This window comes from Tenrec ecaudatus, chromosome 2 (genome assembly GCF_050624435.1).
Source record: "Tenrec ecaudatus isolate mTenEca1 chromosome 2, mTenEca1.hap1, whole genome shotgun sequence".
In the NCBI taxonomy this organism is placed as follows: domain Eukaryota; kingdom Metazoa; phylum Chordata; class Mammalia; order Afrosoricida; family Tenrecidae; genus Tenrec; species Tenrec ecaudatus.
This window is the reverse complement of record NC_134531.1, coordinates 170492331-170514233: the sequence shown is the minus strand read 5'-3', so window position 1 is coordinate 170514233 and position 21903 is coordinate 170492331. Positions and strand designations below refer to the sequence as shown.

Genomic DNA, 21903 nt, shown 5'->3' with positions numbered 1-21903 from the left:
TGTCGGAGCCCACAGTTGCAGCTACTGTGTCAGTCCCTCTCAGGGAGGGCCTTCATCATTTTTGCTGCTGCTCCCCATTACCAAGCATCATGTCTTCCCAATGGACTTGTCTCTCCTGACAACATATCCAAAGTATATGAGACAAATTCTCATCATCCTTGCCTCTAAGGAGCATTCTGGCTAAACTTCTTCTAAGACGGATGTTTGTTCTTTTGGCAGTCCATGGTACTTTTAATATTTTCTCAGTCTATATTTACTTATTGGTCCAGTTGTGAAGATTTTGGTCTTCTTCACATAGAGTTATAATCCATATGAAGGCTGCAACACATAACCTTCATCAGAAAGTACTTCAAGTCCTCCTTACTTTCAGCAGGCAAGATTGTGTCATCTGCATATTGCAGGTTGTTAACAAACCTTCCTCCAATGCTGAATTATTCTTCATCTAATCCAGCTTCTCTAATTATTTGCTCACCATACAAATTGAATAAGTATGGCGAGAAGATACAACCCTGACGTGTTCCTTTCCTGATTTTAAGCCATGCATTATTCCCTTCTTTTGTTTGCACAACCTCAATCTATGCAGTTTCCTCATGAGCATAATGAAGTGTTCTACTCCCTTTTAATCTTCTCACTTCAGATCCACCACATTATTTCTCCAGAGTAATATTCCTAATTAATATTAACAACAAACCCTTCTATCCCTGAGTCAATTCGACTGCAGCATTTCCAAGACTATGAGTCTTTTTTTAAAAACCACAAGTCTTTACAGAAACAGACAGCCTCATCTTTCACTTGAGGAGGAGCTGGTGAACCACCAACCTTGTGGTTACTAGCACAACACCTAATTCACAATACCACCAAGATTTCTTAATATTGACAATAAAACTATCATTATTCTTGCAAGAATCATAGATGTATTGTTTTATTTAATTCTCAGAAATGGATGTTAAAATATTTTTCAGTTTTGTTGACATATAATTCACATATCATACAATTCAATAGTTTAGTCACATCAAAAAAAGTTGTACAATTGTCTCCATAGATTTATGTATCCTGAATTTCATATACAGAAATACATAGTAAAAAAACCAACTAAACAATTACAAAATAAAACAGAGAAAACTTCAATCAAAAAGAAAATAGAGAATATTAAAAACTAGAACAAATGTAAAGTGCATCAAAAGTTGCATCACATGGATGGATTGTTATAAGATCTATGAGAGACCCAATAAAATGATCTTTTAATTAAAAAAAGACAAGGACCTGTCAACCATTTGGAAGAGTTCCAAACACTGCCCATACTAAAGAAAGGCAATGCATTAAAATGTAAAAATTATTGAACTAACATGATTAAAATCCCATACTAGTAAAGTTTTGCTGAAGATATGAGGGAGATTTTTTTTAATCCTGGGAAAATAGAATTGAAAGATGATGGGAAATATCCATGAACTTTTTGAAGCTCCTCCAAATTGAACAAATGGTTTCAGCATTACATCAACAGGGGACTGCCTGAGATACATACTGGATTCAGAAGAGAGCTTGGAACAAGGGATATTATTACTGATATCAGATGGAGCTGGATGCAGAGAATACTAGAAAAATGTCTACTGCTCTTTCATCGACTGTGTAGATCCTAATAACTTATCCATAGCATGACAAACATTGTGAATTAATTGTACTCATGTGATTTCTGTACATAGACTTAGGGAAGTCACTCAAGCAGAACAAAGGCATTCTGTTGTTTAAAAACAGGAGAGGTGTGTGTCAGGTTGCATCCTTCATAAATATATTCAATCTGAGAGTAAATAACCCAGGACTCTGTGAAATTTTCATTGTTTTAAATATTTATGGGGTTTTTTTTAGAAAATTAGATGAAATCTTATTCCTAAAATATTTTATTTTCACATTTTTCCAATAGAATTTAAAAAATACTTTGCAATATGTCAGCCCTCCACAGGTGTTTGTTGACTAAGTGAAAATTGATAAATGAAGATGTTATATTATCACTGGGAAAACAAAAACAAACAAAAAATGTAAATCATTTTTTTAAAGTCCATGAAATGATAAGGTGTTAATTTTTAACCTGAGGGTCTCTGCGATAACGCACTGACTAGTGCCTTCTGCATGATGGCAAGACCACTCACATTCCTGGTTATGGTCAGAGGGGAGAATTACTCCACAGGTATTTCCCTTACCCGTTTTTAAAAAAAAAAAAAACTGAAACAATTTTATAATGGGTTCAAAGGGAGATAAAATGATAAGGTTTTACATTGAAACCTAACTGCATCCGCCATAACTGATTTTACAAAGTCCTCCGGTCGGAGGTCTATTCATTGCTCAACTATGGTCAGAAGTGAAGCATAATCCACATGTAGCCCAACAAATGGATTTTGGCTTCCACTGGCATCCACAGTGTGGTAGTTACATAATCTGGTGTCAATTTGAGGATTAAGAGTGTAAGGGTGGAGTCTAGACTGTCAATCAGAATACAGTCAATGAGGCCTCTGTGTGGGCATGGCCTCCTCCTCAGGATTATGGGAACTCCTGTATTTTCCTCCTTGGAGGCAGAAGACACTCTTTCTCTGCTCACTCCCTACGAGATATCCTTGTGAAGACACATGGAGAGAGGCTAGACCTCTGGAACTGGGAAATCATGTGGAGACCTCTGCCAGCACTCAGATGCTTGCATCGCCACTGGGTCCACAAGACTTCCCACACTGGCCTGTGATTGTCCTGCATTTGGCATCATTGTATGTGCTTCGTGAATCTAAAGAGGACTTTATAAATTGGTATTGGACATATGTGCTGATACTGGAATTTAGGGACTTGATCTGGACTAGGTTGGGATGTTTTCTCAATATTCAATTGCTCTTGTACATAAAACTCTTTCTTATACACATGAATTTGTTATTTCTTATCTCTATGAATTTGTTTCTCAAGCCTACTCAGACTAACACACATAGCCTTCTGCAAACTGAGTGCTCACAATTTAAGCTCTGATACGTATTCCCTCCTTCAGATTTAGATTTTATTATTTACACTCCTTGGATCACACAGGTTGGTGCACTTCTTCCCTGTGGACTTAGTTGACACCTCACTTAGATGGTGGTTTATTTGAAGACAAGTTTTTAAGAGCCCAAACGCTCCTCATTCTGATAGCTGGAACCATCTGATTTTTTTCACCACATTTTGACATAGTACCCATGTATTCAGTGATATCTTCATGAGGGTGAAATTAAAACTTTTATCCCAAAATGAAAACTGGATAAACTTCATTGTTACTCATGCTGAGAGAATAATCACTGCTGGCAAGATCAGATCAGAACCTGTTACCTGGTGCTCTGCTTATTATTTCTAGTTCCTTAGTTGCTGTGGCCTCCGCTGACAATAAGGAATGAAAGTTTAGTATTCCAGTTTCTAATCATTTTATTAGGGGCTCATACAACTCTTATCACAATCCATACACACATCAATTGTATCAAGCACATTTGTACGTTCATTGTCCTCATAATTCTGAAAACATTGGCTCTCCACCTAATCTCCTGACATCAGCTCCTCATTACCGCTCCCTCCCTGCTACCCCCTCCTTGAGGAACCTTTGATAATTTATAAATTATTATTTTGTCTTATATTGCGCTGTCCGATGTCTCCCTTCACCCACTTCTTTGTTGTCCATCCCCCAGGGAGGAGGTCACATATAGATCCTGTAATTGTATCCCCCTTTCCAACCTACCCTCCCTCCACGTTCCCAGTATCGCCCCTCACACCACTGGGCCTGAAGGGATCATCTGCCCTGGATTCTCTGTGTTTCCAGTTTCTATCTGTAACTATGTACATCCTCTGGTCTAGCCAGATTTGTAAGGTAGAATTGAGATCATGATAGTAGTGGGGCGAGGAAGCATTTAGGAACTAGAGGAAAGTTGTATGTTTCATCATTGCTACATCACACCCTGACTGGCTCATCTCCTCCCAGAGACCCTCTGTAAAGGATGTCCAGTGGCCGACAAATGGGTTTTGGGTCTTCACTCCGCACTCCCCACCTCATTCATTATGATATATTTTTTTTGTTCTGATGATGCCTGATATTTGATCCCTTCAACACCTCATGATTGCAAAAGCTGGTGTGCCTCCTCCATGTGAGTTTTGTTGCTTCTGAGTTAGATGGTATGCTACATCTTTTGCTAGCTGGAAACCATCAGCTTTCTTCTCCAGTTTTGCTTATGCACCCTTTTGTCTTCAGTGATCTTATCAGGGAGGTGAGCACACAATGATGATTTTTAGTTCTTTGATGCCTGATAACTAATCCCTTCAGCTGAAGGGATCAGCACCTCGTGATCACGCAGGCTGGTGTGCTTCCATGTGGGCTTTGTTGCTTCTGAGCTAGATGGCCGTTTGTTTACCTTCAAGCCTTTAAGACTCCAGACACTACATCTTTTGATAGCCGGACATGATCTGCTTTGTTCACCACATTTGCTTATTCACCCACTGTGTCTTCAGCTGTTGTGTTGGGAAGGTGAGCATCATCGAATGCCAATTTAATAGAACAAAGTATTCTTGCATTGAGGGAGTACTTGAGTGTAGGCCCAATGTCTTTCTGCTACTTTAATACTACACCTATAAATATATGCACATAGATATATTTCCCCATCCTAACATATAAATATATTTACATATGTGCATGCCTTATTTAGACTTCTACAAATGCCCTTTGCCTCCTAGCTCTTTCCTCTATTTCCTCTTGTCCAACTATCATGCTCCGTCTTCATTTGGGTTTCAGTAATTCTTCTTGGTTACATTACCCTTGATCATGCCCTACCAGGCCTCCTACAGCCTCCTCCCCACAGATTGGATCACTTGTTGTCCCCTTATCCCTGGGTTTGTTAACACCACTACCTTTCCCCCCACCTATCCCTCTCCCATGTCCCCCTGGAACTGTTGGTCCCATTGTTTTCTACTCCAGATTGTTCATCCAGCCTATCTTGTTTAGACAGACCTGAGGAGATAATAACATGCACAAAAACAAGACAGAGCACAACCAAGCAACAATATACAACAAAACAACAACAAACCAATGACAAAAAAAAAAACAAAGCAAAATACAACAAGAAAGAAAAGCTTGTAGTTAGATCAAGGACTGTTTGTTGGCCTTTAGGAGTGGTTTCCAGTCCAGTCTGTTGGGGTACCACACCCTGGCCCCAAAGTCCACCTTCAACATTCCCTGGGGACTTTGCTGCTCTGTTCCCTTGCTGTTCTGTTGCACTCCCTTAGTGTTTTGCCTCAGTGTGGCAGGATCAGATCGAGTGCAATTCCCACACTGTGTCTCCAGTGTTGTTGCCTGTAGGGCTATGGGTCAGTGAGGGATGTCATGTCTCATAGTGGGGCCGGCCATGTGATCCTCTCTGTGGACGGGCTGCTCTAATTGGGAACATTGTCCTCAAGGCCTGGTGGGTCAGGGTGTGCTCCACTCTCTCCTCCTCCCCTTTCATCTGTTCTCGTGTGCTTCCATCAGCTATGTCCCTCTCCTGGAACTGCAGGTTCAGTGCCGTCCTTTGAAATAAATTCTTCTGGGGGAAGGGGCAGGTGTCCATGTAGTAGTTTGGATTAGGGCCTTCCCCCCCGCCCCCCCCGCCTCCCCCAGACCTCTCTACTGATTCCCTACTCCATACCGGCATGCTGCATTCACATCTTGGAGCACTGGGTTGAAGTCTAGTCCCTCTTTCCCTGTGGGGATATAAACAATACCCTCCCCTTGGGTGGATTAGTGTCCTGTGCCCCCACTACCCTTTTCTTTATTTTTTTCCTTTCCCCAGCTCCTTTTTATTTGGCTACCATATGTATCCCTGGATTTGGTCTGGTCCCTGCCATGCTACCGGGTCCTCACCTGGTCCTCACCCCAGGAATGTTTGTATAAAGTAGCTTTTTCCCTATGTCCCTTTTGCCTTTTTTTTTTTTAAAGCTTACCTGAACGGACTCATGTTGTACTTGTCCTTTTGTACTTGGCTTACAATAGCCAAGTCCTTATCTCTACGATCACTTTCAGACATATTGATTTTCATTCCCAATCAGAAATGAACATATTTGATTTCCCTGATTTCCTTATCATAACTGATATAGGCTTGATGCTTTCATGATCATGAGACGTGAAACTTAAAGTTTAATTAGCTGCTTACTAGTTTTTTGTTTGTTTGTTTGCCACCCTTGTGAGCCTTCCATTTCTCAACTACATCTGCCTTCCAACACATTTCCCTCTCTAACGGGCCTACTCTTAGGTCAGACTGCTGCTTCTCTTGCTATTATGTGGCTTATCACCAGCACTTGCCCAATACCAGTATATCTAAGAAATGCTTCTATTCCAGGTGAAGCATCATCATGACACCCATTGTGCAGGTCAAATGCAGCAGTACATCAGACCATGCAGCAGGTGAGTGCAGGGCTTGCGTGCAGCAATTTCGCTCTACACCAGTCTGTCCAAGAGAAATTTAATGCAACCCCAGAACAAGTATGTGTGGTTTTAAATATTCTAGTGGCCATGTAAAGGATTAGTGAAAAGAGAAGGAGAGTTTAGTATCTGTAATGTATTTTTTTCAACCTGATAAATTAAATGTTTATTATTTCAATATGAAATCAATATAAAACATGAATGAGCTATCTTATATATTTTTCTTTATTGGCAGTCTTCAAAAGCTGTTGTATATTTCATACTAAGCACCTTTCATGTGCTTAATAATCATACATGACAATTGGTGGCTATGGTACTGCGCAGGACCTCTCGAGAACATACTTGCTGACCACTTATGCTGTCACTCAAAGTATCCTTCAAGGAAACCTGTATCCTTCAAGGAAACCTGTATCCTTCAAACCAAAGTATCCTTCAAGGAAACCTGTATCCTTCAAACCAAAATATCCTTCAAGGTAACCTGTGGGTTGTGACCCCTTTGGGGTCAAACAACCCTTTCACAGGGGTTGACCAATTCATAAGCGTAGCAAAATTACAGTTATGAAGTAGCAATGAAAATAATTTTATGTTTGGGGTGTCACCACCACATGAGGAACTGTGTTAAAGGGCCGCGGCATTAGGCAGGTTGAGAAACACTGTTCCAGGATATAGCTCTTCCTTCTTCTTCTTATTATTTTATTTCTATGCATTTCACCACATTGGAATTGAAATAGTTTATCAGATGACCACAGGAAATTTTAAAAATTAAGCCACCCAAAAGGGATAGTCTTAAGTCCCTCCTGCAAACACTCAGAAAACTAGTATTGCACTGATAAGTCCTTTGTGGGGGTGGGAGATACAGTTGTTTGTTTGCCTTTAAAACAGCGTTTAGAAACCAATTTAACTAGTATATGTGTATTCAAATGGAAATTTAATTTATGTAGCAGTTTTTGAGCACCTACCTTAACACAAATGCCAGGAGCAAGGCAAAGATGGCCTTCAAAGGAGGCATATATATTTATGAGCAGGGGAAACTGAGTGTGACCAAATTTGTTGCCTGCTTTTTCAGGTTGACCATCCAGAGTAAAACCCTTATCCTCTTTTTTATTTTAATCATTTTATTGGGGCTCATACAACTCTTTTCACAATCCATCCATCCATTGTGTCAAGCACATTTGCATATTTTTTGCCATCATCATTTTCAAAACATTTTCTTTCTACTTGAGTGCTTGGTATTAGCGCCCCACTTTTTTCCCCTCCCTCATGAACCCTTGATAATTTATAATTTTCTCCAAGTCTTACATTGACCACTGTCCCCCTTTACCCACTTATCTGTTGTCCATCCCCCAGGGATGGGGTATAACCCTACTCTTAACTGTCAGTGTGCACTACCACCTTAAAGTAAACTTAAAAGTAGACTACAGGCCGCTGTTTCCTTTGCGTTAAAGGTATGTTTTATCTGTCACAGGCATATGATTATCATACCCAAAAGAAAACGCTGATGCTTAAGTATTTTTAACACATTGGGTAGTAGAAAATGAAGAATATAGCTTTCTCCTAGATTTCTTCCTAAGTCACCTAGGAGGAATACTTTACAGCACCTCTAACAACACAGCTTATTATTGATCTGTGTTGTTGCTGTTGGGTGCCATTGAGTCGGCTCTGACCCATCGTGCCCCTACTACACATAACACAACAAAACGCTGCCTGGTCCTGCGCCATCCTCAAAATTGCTCTTATGCTTGAGCCCACTGTTGCAGCCACTCTGTCAGTCCATCTCTCTGAGCGCTTTCCTCGTTTTGGCTGCCCCTCTACTTTACCAAGCATGATGTCCTACTCCAGGGACTGGTCTCTCCTGATAACATGTTCAAAATCTGTGAGATAAAACCTTGCCTCTAAGGAGCACTCTGGCCATACTTCTTCCAAGACAGACAGGTTTGCTATTTTAACTGTCCATGTTACTTTGATTATTCTTCTCCAACACCATAATTCAAATGCACCAATTGTGCTTCATTCTTCCATATTCGGCTTCCAAGTTTCACCAGCAAATGAGGCTATTGAAGACACCAGGGCTTGGGTCCAGGGCAACTTGGTCCTCAAAGTTGCATCCCTGGTTTTCAGTACTCTCAAAGAGGTCTTGTACAGCTGCTCCCTGAACGCTGATTGCGGGCCCAAGCAAGACAAAAGCCTTGTTCACTCCAACTTTTCTCCATTTATCATGATGTTATCTAATGGTCCAGTTGTGAGGACATTGGTCTTCTTTACATTGAGTCAGAATCCATACTGATGGCTGTAAACATTGATCTTTATCAACAAGTGCCTCAAATCCTCCAGACTTTCAGCCAGTAAGGTTGTGTCAACTGCATAGAGCACATTGTTAATAAGCCTTCCTCCAATCCCGATGCTGCAGTGTTTATTTAGATAAACAATTTGTTTTTCAGAGGAAACTCATCATCTGGTATACAGCAAACGACTTTGTGTTCCAAAGGTCCCAGGGGTGAAAGAAACTTCATATGAAACTCTTAACACTACAATTCAAGTTTGGGGGACTTGTTAAACACCAACCATTGAAATGCTATCTCCACCCTAGAGAGAGAAGGAAATGAAATTCATTTTAAAATAAATGTATAAACATTATCCTAAAAGGCATAGTTCTGTTGAGCTTCCATTTGGGCAATTATATAATCAAGTAACTACAGCAGTGAAAAAAGAAGAGAAAATTGAAAAACACGTTAGGAGACAAGATGATTGCTGTTTTTTAGAACCAATAGAAGATACTTGTTAAGCAGCAACATTACAAATAATAGATTTTATCCAGAAATTAGATAAAATGGAAACAATTTACCAAGATAGTTCCCAGTGATATAATGCACATTTGTAAAACACTCTTCTAACAAATTTAGTTCTATCATTTGAGCTCTTGGATAATCACTTAACTTGTAACAATAAAACTAAAAGATAAAATCTTCAAAATCACTTTAGAAGGCCTATTTGTGTGTGTGTATTTTTCTATTGTTTTGATGAACTTGTTAACAACAAGATACTAAAATTACCTTACCTAAAAATAGAGTAAAATGACAAGTAATGTATTTTTAAATTCACATTTAAATAATCTACAGTTATAAAATATTATCTTAAGAATGATCATTTTCGGCGTGATCCGGCCGCCTGGCCTCGCCTCAACTCCCCTCGCCGCAGCCTGGGACATGGAAGGGCTCGCGGGGCCGCCCGGGCGCCCCCGAGGTCGAGGCGGCCGCTGCGACGCCGCCCCCGCCAGCCGCCTCCCCGCCGGCCCTCACCCCGGCACCCGCCGCCGACGAGGAGCGCCCGCCGCCCGTCCCCGAGCGGGGGGCTCCGGGCTGCTCGAGCTCCCGGCCCCAGCAGCTGCTGCCCGAGCGCGGCCTGGGCCGCCTGCGGGGCGGCTTCGAGGATGAGGACGAGGAGCTGGAGGAGGAAGTGGAGGAAGAGGAGGAAGAGTTGAGCCACTTCTCGCTGAGGCTGGAGGGGGGCCGGCGGGAGTCGGAGGAAGAGGAGCGCCTGATTAACCTCTCTGAGCTGACCCCGTATATCTTGTGTTCCATCTGTAAAGGTTACTTAATAGATGCTACTACCATTACTGAGTGTCTTCATACCTTTTTTAAAAGCTGCATTGTGAGACATTTTTACTATAGCAACAGATGTCCAAAATGCAACATAGTAGTACATCAGACACAGCCTCTTTATAACATAAGGTTGGACCGACAGTTACAAGACATAGTGTACAAATTAGTGATCGATCTAGAGGAAAGAGGAAAAAAGCAAATGCATGATTTCTATAAAGAAAGAGGTCTAGAAGTGCCTAAACCTGCTGTTCCGCAACCAGTCCCTTCAAGCAAAGGAAAATCTAAGAAAGCCCTGGAATCAGTGTTTCATATTCCGCCTGAACTTGACATGTCTTTATTATTGGAGTTCATTGGTGCTAATGAAGGCACGGGACATTTCAAGCCACTGGAAAAGAAGTTTGTCCGAGTTTCAGGAGAAGCAACTATTGGGCATGTAGAAAAATTCCTCAGAAGAAAAATGGGTCTTGATCCTGCATGTCAGGTAGATATTATATGTGGTGATCACCTGTTGGAAGAGAAATCCGACGTGCAATAGGTGATACAGCAATGCAGGATGGTCTACTTGTCCTTCATTATGGTCTGGTGGTTTCTCCTCTGAAAATAACCTGAAAATTCTAGAAGTATTTTGAGGAGGGAAACAAAGTGAAGAGGCTTCTTCTATAGAACTGCATCTCACCAAAGATTTTTATGAAATATGTATTGCTACCACTTTGTGCTGTTTGAGTTAGAGTTTATCTATTTTCAGCACCAAGAACAATAGCATTTATAAATACAACTTAGACTTTGGAATGCACTATTTTACTACAGACTGTATATAAAAAAAATCCATAGCTCAGGGGTAAAATTTTACACATTGCATTTTAAAATTATATTTGATTTAAGAAATTTGGCATTGATTTTTGCTTCCTTTTCTCTGAGGCAGATCAGTTACTGTGTTCTTCATTGAGCCATAGTCCTTTCAAGTTGGTGACTGGGATTCTGCTCTCAGGGATGGTATCACTGGTCAGTCATCCTTTGGAAAGAAGTATGCTCTGGAGCTGGAGATGCTAAACCCTCTTTAACTCCAAGATATGATTTCAGACAAGATCTAAACTATTTGCCAATTTTGCATTTTTTCTATCTTAGTTTCAACTTAAAAAAATGCCAGCAACACTACTAAATGACTGTTACTGAATTCTACGATGAATGAATTAGCATCTTGTGGGAAGAGAATGTCTCCCCTTTTTTTTTTGAGAAGGTCTCCCTTAAGAAGACATATGCACCATATTAGAAGCTTTCAGCGTAGTAGGGTTTCTTTAAGATGCCCTACACCAAGGTGACTCTGCTCTATGTCAGTGTGGTCACCACTTATTTTGAGTACACAATGTGGTGTGGATCCCTTGTAATGGCACAGATTCTTCAAGTAGTAAATGATAGATGAATCTGAAAAGTATACAGACTATGTCCTCATTCATTTTAATAATAATTTTCCCCCAGTGGCGTATAGAAGAAGGATGTTTGTGAGCCCCCTCTCTTGAATGCAAATATTTGTTGTAAACATTATTTTGCCTAAAATAATTTTGATGGGTTTCTTTTATGCTTTCTAAAAGAAATATTTTGTAGGCCCTATTTCACAACAAAATTTTCAACTATGTAACAATGGTTATGAAACTGGACAAGAATTGGCAACTGCTTTATAAATTTTTTAATTGTGTATAAATCTGTTCTAACAGATAAAATTATTTTAACCTAGTTTGAAATACTAGTTTTTACTATTAGTTTGTATACAAATAACTAAAATTATTTAAAAGTTAAAAAAAAAAAAAAGAATGATCATTTTCCCTAGCCTCCAGCTGAGGCAGGGGATGATCACTTAAACAGCGGTGAAGCTAAGAGAAAACATCAAACTTTCTTTAGAACAAAGCAGAAATGGATCTTCAAGTGATTGTGGGTCTTCGGAAGTAGGTTCACTCTAAGGCCAGGTCAACTCAGAAGGTGCCTCACATTTCCAGTTACAGACAAAAGGAAAATCCAGTTCTTGTTTCTTGTTGCCAGTAAAACATATGCTTTGTGAAAATAATTCTTAGTGAGAGGTGGTTTCTTGCTGGCTTTCCAGGGACAAGGACATATCAGGAAACCTAGTTGTTCTGCAGTGTGACATCTCTGTCCCTGGGATCCATCTGTGGTGTAGCTTTCTGAGGGGAGGATGCTGTAGAGGAATAGAGCCTAGGCCAGCTACCTCCTGTTTATGTGGAGGCTTGCCTCGAGCATTATCAAATGACCAAAATTCCCCGTGATGTCCCTCCTATTGGGCTCTATTAATGAAGATGTGTGTCTTCCAGTGCTATCAAAAGAAAGTTTTGAGCTTTTGGCAACATGAGGAACAGCCAGCCAAGCTTTGTTTGGGGGTGGAGAAATTTCTGTATTAGGATGGAGTTACCTGACTGGAGAGTCTAGTCCATATCAGGTCCACAATCCTGGATCCCTGAGCCATACCAATAAAAGATACTCCTTCCTTGTGTAGCTGAAGATTCCCATACCAACTGGCCCTCTGCCAAATTTCCCTTTTCGAATGTCAGGGCTGTTAAGATAAGCTTTGGGAAATTAACATTAAAATCTTTCCTAAGTTGATATTTGTATGACAGATTTATTGTCATAAAATTATCAAGGTTCTCCTCAGTCAATAGAGCTCTCAACCAAATGTTGTTAGCTTTTTTCTCATGGTAAGCAATAAGACTCAGCAGTTCCTTGCAATCTTTCTAAAATAATGTTGACCTGTATTGTGTAGATGTTCAGCTCCTTATGTGCAAGAATGATCTCTTCTTTTTTTTAAATCATTTTATTAGGGGCTCATACAACTCTTATCACAATCCTTACATACATCAATTGTGTAAAGCACATGTCTACATTCATTGGCTTCATCAAAGAATGATCATTTCATCTGCTTTGGAAAGACAATCCTCCTTCTCTCTATACTAGATGGCATTAAAAATATCGCATAATAATTCATTTAATGCAAAGAGACATAGGGAAAAAGCTACTTTATACAAACATTCCTGGGGTGAGGACCAGATAGTATGGCAAGGACCAGACCAAACTGAGGGATATATATGGTAGCAACTAAAAAGGAGGTGGGGAAGGGAAAAAAATAATAAAAAAGAAATGGATAGTGGGGGCACAGGGCACTAATCCACCCAAGGGGAGGGTATTGTTTATATCTCCACAGGGAAAGAGGGACCAGACTTCAACCTGATGCTCCAAGATGTGAATGCAGCATGCCGGCATGGAGTAGGGAATCAGTGGAGAGGTCTGGGGGAGGCAGAGGTGGGGGAGAGACCCTAATCCAAGCTACTACATGGACACCTGCCCCTTCCCCCAGAAGAATTTATTTCAAAGGACGGCACTGAACCTGCAGTTCCAGGAGAGGGACATAGCTGATGGAAGCACACGAGAACAGATGAAAGGGGAGGAGGAGAGAGTGGAGCACACCCTGACCCACCAGGCCTTGAGGACAATGTTCCCAGTTAGAGCAGCCCGTCCACAGAGAGGATCACATGGCCGGCCCCACTATGAGACATGACGTCCCTCACTGACCCATAGCCCTACAGGCGACAACACCAAAGACACAGTGTGGGAATTGCACTCGATCTGATCCTGCCACACTGAGGCAAAACACTAAGGGAGTGCAACAGAACAGCAAGGGAACAGAGCAGCAAAGTCCCCAGGGAATGTTGAAGGTGGACTTTGGGGCCAGGGTGTGGTGCCCAACAGACTGGACTGGAAAACACTCCTAAAGGCCAACAAACAGTCCTTGATCTAACTACAGGCTTTTCGTTCTTGTTGTATTTTGCTTTGTTGTTTTTTTTGTCATCAGTTTGTTGTTGTTGTTCTCTTGTATATTGTTGCTTGGTTTTGCTCTGTCTTGTTTTTGTGCATGTTATTATCTCCTCAGGTCTGTCTAAACAAGATAGGCTGGATGAACAATCTGGAGGAGAAAACAACGGGACCGGCAGTTCCAGAGGTGGGCATGGGAGGGGGGCAGTGGGGGAAAGGGTAGTGGTGTTAACAAACCCAGGGACAAGGGGACAACAAGTGATCCAAATCGGTGGTGAGGAGGATGTAGGAGGCCTGCTAGGGCCTGATCAAGGGTAATGTAACCAAGAAGAATTACTGAAACCCAAATGAAGACTGAGCATGAGAGTAGGACAAGAGGAAAGTAAAAGGAAATAGAGGAAAGAGCACGGAGGCAAAGGGCATTTATAGAGGTCTAAATAAAGACATGTGCCTATGTAAATATATTTACATATGAGGATGGGGAAATAGGTCTATGTGCATATATTTATAGGTTTAGTATTAAGGTAGCAAATGGACATTGGGTCTCCTCCACTCAAGTACTCCCTCATTGCAAGAATACTTTGTTCTATTAAATTGGCATTCCATGATGCTCACCTTCCCGACACAACCACTGACGACAAAGCGGGTGAATAAGCAAATGTGGTGAAGAAAGCTGATCATGCCCGGCTATCAAAGATATAGTGTCTGGGGTCTTAAAGGCCTGAAGGTAAACAAGCAGCCATCTAGCTCAGAAGCAACAAAGCCCACATGGGAGAAATACATCAACCTGTATGATCACAAGGTGCTGAAGGGATCGGTTATCAGGCATCAAAGAACAACCAAAAAAATCATATCATTGTGTGCTCACCTCCATGATACTATCACTGAAGACAAAAGGGTGCATAAGCAAACGTGGCAAAGAAAGTTGATAGTGCCCAGCTATGAAAAGATATAGCATCTGGGATCTTATAAAGGCTTGAAGGTAAACAAGTGGCCATCTAGCTCAGAAGCAACAAAACCCACATGGAAGAAGCACACCACCCTTGTGATCACAAGTTTTTGAAGGGATTAGGGATCAGGCATCATCAGAACAAAACATCATATCATTGTAAATGAGTGGGGGAGTGCAGAGTGGAGACCCAAAACCCATCTGTAGGCCACTGGACATCCCCTTATAGAAGGGTCTCAGGGAGGAGACGAGCCAGTCAGGGTATGATGTAGCAATGATGAAACATACAACTTTCTTCTAGTTCCTAAATGCTTCCTTGCCCCCTAATATCATGATCCCAATTCTACCTTACAAATCTGGCTAGATCAGAGGATTTACACTGGTACAGATAGAAACTGGAAACAAGGAATCCAGGGCAGATGATCCCTTCAGGACCAGTGGTGTGAGTGGTGAAACTGGGAGGGTGTGTTGGAAAGGGGGCACTGATTACAAGGTCCTACATATAACCTCCTCCCTGGGGGACGGACAAAAGACAAGTGGTTGAAGGGAGACGTAGGACAAGACAAGATATGACAAAATAATAATTTATAAATTATCAAGGGTTAATGAGGGATGGGGGAGTGGGGAGGGAGTGGGGGGAAATGAGGAGCTGTTGCCAGGAGCTTAGGTGGAGAACAAATATTTTGAGTATGATGAGGGTAACAAATGTGCTTTACACAAATGATGTATGTATGGACCGTGATAAGAGTTGTATGAGCCACTAATAAAACATTTTTAAAAATTTTTAAATAATAATTCATTTTATTTCCTGGGTGCAGTAATGACTTCAAAAATCTGCTGAAGCCTGCAATCACACAAATCAAACTTTCTGAAGATAAACCGTACGCATTTTCAGACTTTAAACATGATCTGTAAGTATATTTGTTATTGTAACTTCTTCAGATAATCCAGTGCATGTTTGATTGCTCTTTTCTTTTAGAGTTCTTAGAGCCATATTTACTTACCTTAGCCATTTGAATCCAGTGTCTGCAAAATCCCATTTAACTAACTGTCTTTGCAGTTTCAGTTGTCTGACACGTTTGGGTGTTCTATTCCAGGGACCCATCATCCATGTTATCTCCTCCAATAGTAGCCCCTTCTCTCATCTTCTGCAAGTTGTCTCTGGTTATCAACTTCACTCACTCTTTCATCTTCAGCTTCTGTGAAAACAGCTCTACACTTGCCTGGAAATAGTTATTTTTTTCCAAACCATGTTTATTCACCACCTTAAATTATCCTTCCTTTATCTGATGTATTTTCAAGGTTGTCTAGGTTGTCTTAAGTTGAAATTGAAGGTGTCCTGGCGTATTTCTAAAGACTAAAGCTCTTTTGTAATGCCAGCCATCAGTTCATCAGGGTGAACACTCAGATTTCTCTCTTAATCCTGTATAAAGGGTTAACTGTTCCATATTTTTATTATGATCACTTACTTTCAAATTTGCTTATATTTTAAACGATTCAAAGCATCCAGTCAACCAGGAAAGGAAATCCTATGCCAAAGGATTCAACAGGAGGAATTCAATAGGATGAATCATTACAAAAGTTTTGCCAAAGGTGAAAACGATGAAGTGCCACGTGGAGGCCTCTGGAGAGGCCGTGCAGCCAGAGGTGCCATGGCTGAGCTGGAGCCGTAATGGGGCTGTCCAGACGGTGCTGAACCATGGAGAAGACGCGGGCACTGTGACAGACTGCCTGATCCCTCCTCTGCCATTCAAGTAGCTGCTCTTCTACTTAAAAAACCTAACCAGCAGTCAGCGGGCAAGATAGCCTGGGAAATGCAGGTCACTGGGGTCAGCACCTTGGGATACCAAGGAGAGCAGGGAAGGAAATGGTTCTGAAAGCAAATGACAGGCACAAGACATGCCTCATATCTGACCTTTCTTATCTCCCACCACTCCTTGCCTTCTTGTCCTCTTGCCTCCAGTCCATCAATTAGGAGACATTTTTTTTAAACCCCACTTTATTGGGTGTTCGTACAACTCTTATCACAATCCATACATCTATACATTGTGTCAAGCATATTGATAGATTTGTTTCCATCATCATTTTCAAAACATTTGCTTTCTACTTGAGCCCTTGATATCAGCTCTTCTTTCTCTCCCACACCCTCTCTTCCCCTCTCCCACATCCTCCCTCATGAGCGTGTGATGATTTATAAATTATTATTATTATGCTATGTTTTACACTGTCCAACGTCTCCCTTCATCCACTTTTCTGTTGTCTGTCCCCCAGGGAGGGGTTATATGTAGATTCCTGTAATCGGTTCCCCTGTTCTATCCCACCTTTCTTCCACCCTCCCGGTATCACCACTCTCGTCACTGGTCCTGAGGGATTCATCTGTCCTAGACTCCCTGTTTTTCCAGTTCTTTCTGCACCAGTGACACCCTCTGGTCTAGCAGGATTTGTAAGGTAGAATTGGGATCATGATACTGTGGGGGAGGAAGTATTTAAGAACTAGAGGAAAGTTGTATGTTTCACTGTTGCTACACTGCACCCTGACTGGCTTGTCTCCTCCCTGCAACCCTTCTGAAAGGGGATGTCCAGTGTCCTAGAGATTGACTTTGGGTCCCCACTTCACACTCCCCCTCATTCACAATTATATGGTTTTTTTTGTCCTTTGATGCCTGATACCTGATCCCATTGATACCTCATGATTACACAGGCTGGTGTGCATCTTTCATGTGGGCTTTGTTACTTCTCAGCTAGATGTTTATCTTCAATCTTTAAGACCCCAGATGCTATATCTTTCGATAGCCGAGCACCATCAGCTTACTTCACCACCTTTGCTTGTGTACTGCTTTGTCTTCAGAGGCCATGTTGGGAAAGTGAACATCATGGAATGCCAGTTTAATAGAACAATGAGTTCTTGCATTAAGAGTACTTGAGTGGAGGCCCAGTGTCCATCTGCTACCTTAATACTAAATCTATGAGTATATGCACATAGATCTATTTCCCCATCATCATATATAAGTATATTTACATATGTACATGTTTGAGTTACTGAAACCCAAATGGAGGCTGAGCATGATAGTGGGACAAGAAGAAAATAAAAGGAAACAGAGGAAAGAACTAGAAGGCAAATGGCATTTAGAGAGACATTTTATATTATGTTCTGCCCATTCTCATTCTGACTCTTTGTTCATATCATCCCCTCGGTGTGTGATGCTTCCTTGCATCCCTTAAAGTCTTACTCTTTCCCCAAGTCTTAGTTGATGGCCTCTCACCCTTGAAACTTTTCCCTGCAGTCAGAGTTTGTGTTATCACTTTCAAAGTATGCTTTAGGTCTCTGGATTCCTAGAATTCTGTTCCTTAGCCCTCTTTATATCTTAAACTACTAAGTGATCTAAGGGAGTGATTTCATCTGTTCTATGACTTTAAACTTTCATTTAAGTGGTGGTGACTCACAAATTTGAGACTGTCCTCATCTTCAGACCCAGATATATAGCTGAACAGACATTTCCATTTGTATGTTCCATAAATGCCTCCACTCTACTATGTGGAAAACTTAATTCATCATCTATTGAACTCCTCTATGTTGCCTCACACTCAGTAAGTTTCTCCTATCCCACGTTTGTTTATCCATTCCTCCACAGATGGTGGTGTTGATAGCGTCCAGCTTTTTGCTATTGTGGACATTTCTGCGGTAAACATGGGTGGGTGGGTGTTGTGTTTTGTTCTTGGTTGATTTCAGGTATATCCCAAATAGAGAGACTTCAGGACCTGAACTATCTGTGTCTGCATTGTTTAAATGCCAGACTGTGTTCCATTGTGGCTGTACAATTCTGCAGTCCCGTCAGCAGGCTATGAGCATTCACTCTCACGTAGAGGATATTTAGTCTATCTTCCTTTGGTGATGTCACTAGAAAAAGATAGGATGTTTGGTAAAGTAGTGAAAGCAAGTAAAGCCTTCAATGAGATGCACTGACACCACAGCCACAATGTTGAACTCAGACATGCCAGTGGTCATAAATATGGCATAGGACTGGCCGACATTCAGTTCTGTCATGCCTAAGGTCATGAATAACAGCCCATTGTATAACAACTCAAAACAAAACAAGATTGGTCAGAGACTTAGATAACATGAAGACATACATCCTAAGAGTAAAGCATATCTGAGCCTGAGCTCACAGGACAAATAATGACATATTGCAAGATCCTCATCATCCCATCTTGTCTTTGTTCTTCTGACCCAGTTTCTTCTGGTATATGAGTCTTCTCGCTGTATCTGGGTGGTTCTTGAGGCAAGAGCTCCCACACCACACTGAGTCATGTACACTTCACTTCCCACTGCACTTGGGCTAGGTTACATTCTTGGATGTTATTATTTCCAGGGATCAAAATGGAAATTGAGGGAAGTGGGATCCTCTAAAGTCCATTTAGCTGTCAGACAGGATTATATCTTCCTACATTTTTCTAGGGTCTGGCTCTTTCTCAAGGGCACTTAGCATTTTTTATTCATTTGCATGACCTCCAATTCTGTAAGGACTGAATCTCTCTTGTAATGTCAGTCATCAGTTCATCTTGTTCCAAATACTTGGGTTACTCTTTAAAGCGTTGAATGTTTCCATATTTTTATTCATGACCACCAATTTTTTTAATTTATGATCACTTGCTTTACAATCTTGCCGCCATCTTGTGCTCTGTAGATCCTTCGTAGACCTCAGAACATTACTTCATTGTCCTGTCTTAACTCCTTGCATCCACATTCTACTCACGAAATATTCCACTTCAAAGCATTCCATCTTTGAAATACTCCACTTCGAAGCATTCCATCCTTGGCCCTTTGTTTTTCTAAGCTATCTCTGCCACTCCCCAAATTTAGCAAGAACTTCTTTGGTAATGAGGAGGCTTCGTTAGACAGTGTCTTAATCATCTGGCTGCTAACCACAAGCTACTCTGAGGGTCAGTTTGGCTGCTTCCCTGAAGATTTAGTCTTGGAAAGCATAAACTACAGTTCTAGTCTATCTTAGAGGGTCACTATAAGATTGACTCAGTAGCAGTGGGTTTGGGGTTGGTCTACGCTGATGACTCCCCAGTCTACACCTCAAGCCCACAATCATATATTCATTGTCGCTATAGCTCCTTTTGACCTCCCACAGGCAAATACAAACGCAACTTGTCCCAGGCTCTACAGATCTGAGAATCTATTTCTCTCCTGGATTTGCTCTCTCTTAGAGTTGGTTGGCAATAATTATAAGTTGCTACAGTTATTAAGGAAAAGTGCTTACTTCCCTGAGAATGTTCACTGGTGGTACTCAGTCAGGTATGGGGATGTAAGGAAAGCTAGTTCTTGCTTTGGTACTAGAGCAGGCATCTGTTATCTGCAGAGCTCAAGAATCTGCCCTTAAAGAATCAACTGCCCTTATCACTTCCTGGCCCCAGATCTTCAACAAAAACCTACAGAGGCACATGAAGATGGGTGGACCAACGACATGTAGAATGATTGACCATATAGGGCAGGGGTCTTCAACCTACGGCACACGGGCCACATGCGGCTCCCCGAGGACATTTATGCGGCCCGCCAGGTGTTTTTGCGCGTTGTTTTCTTACTTCAAAATAAGATATGTGCGGTGGGGTCGGTGCACTCGGAGCTGTCGAAGTGGGAGAGCGGAACTGGAACCTGGGGGCACTACGTCTTTCTGAAGCTTCTCCGGGGCCAAGGTTTTCCAGAATCACTGTGAACCCGCTGTCTCCGTGTGTGCCAAGTGCGGCTGCGAGCTGCTCTCCAGCCGCTCCACGTACGGTACGAGCACTCGTCGCCGTGGCCAGCCGTCAGGGAGACCGTCCACGATGACGCCTGATGCCTTTATGGTGTCCTGCGGTAAATGCGGCCACGGGCTTGGCCTCGAGTTCCTTTCCTCAAAGATGGCCCCAAGCGGGGGCAGGCCCGCTTCTGAACAGTCAGCAGCTCCCTGAAGTTCATCCCCAAAGGTAACACATCTGCTTCCATGGGGAAATAAGCGGGCAGCCCAACCCCAAGCAGCCACAGGCTGACCTTCAGTCAGGGACCTGACCTTCAGGCAGGGAGGGCTGGATGGGAAGAGGGGTTGTTTCCTGACCACCCTGTGCCAGGATGGGGCTGAGGGCTGGTTCATCTTGGCCTCCAAGGCTCGAGGCTGGGACTCTGGTCTTAGGGTGTCTGTGTCTTGAAAGACTTAACACCCTTGGCTTTTCTCCTCAGCCTGGCAACCCCTCCCTGCCTGTCTGGTCTCACCCCTCTGAGCCCCAATTCCCAAAGGGGCTCCAGCCCTCACCAGGGCCCGTGCTGACCCCTAAGTTGTGTGAGCAGATGCAACCACTACAAGGCCATGTCCCAGTGGGTGGCTCCAGCCCGGTCACTGCATGAATCGCTCTGGTCAGATCCTTCCAGGCTCACCAGGGCACTGAGGGTCTGTGACCTGCTGGGACATGCAGGCCCATGGCACAGCCCCTGAGTCCCAGGTCTCCATCTGTGTGGGAGAGCAGCCACTGATCCATGGTCTTCCTACCAGTCCCCGGTGGGGCCTGGGAGGTCTTGTCCCACAGTCTGTACCTGCCAAGCCTGCCCCAGGAGAGTAAGTCCAGAGCTCCTGGTGGTGGCCTCACCCTCTCCCGCCCCACCCTCTCCAACTTTCTGAACTGATCGGCTGGAAACTAATAAAGCAAGGAGACCCAGCAGGCTGCCGTGTCCATAACTGGGTCTGTCTCCACCCTTAAAAAAATGCAGCGTGCATAGGAATTTGTTCATAGTTTTTTGGGGCTTTTTTAGCTATAGTCCAGCCCTCCAACAGTCTGAGGGACAGTGAACTGGCCCCCTGTTAAAAAAAAGTTTGAGGACCCCTGATATAGGGATTTTATCACTTTTTTCAAACACTCAAGTATTTGAAACCCCTTTTGCCTTCCCCCAGGGTAGACCCCCTCCCATTGTTCTCCTGTGTGCAGCACTGAAGATTTATGTCCTTCTACAATGTGACTCCTGGTTCTGCCTCCAGCATTCTCCATTAGCTCCATCTGCCCCTGAGGTAGAAGCCCTGGTGGTGGCGTGGTTACCAGTTGGGCAAGGTCTGCGGTTTGTAAATCTCCAG

The 21903-nt window shown here is 42.4% G+C and overlaps 2 pseudogenes; both read left to right on the top strand.

The window, feature by feature from the left end:
- Nucleotides 1-6412: 6412 nt before the first annotated feature.
- On the top strand, nt 6413-10862 carry LOC142440188 (polycomb group RING finger protein 6 pseudogene; annotated as a pseudogene).
- Nucleotides 10863-16402: 5540 nt separating this feature from the next.
- Nucleotides 16403-20799, top strand: LOC142440187 (methionine-R-sulfoxide reductase B1 pseudogene; annotated as a pseudogene).
- The last annotated feature ends 1104 nt before the right edge of the window (nt 20800-21903 follow it).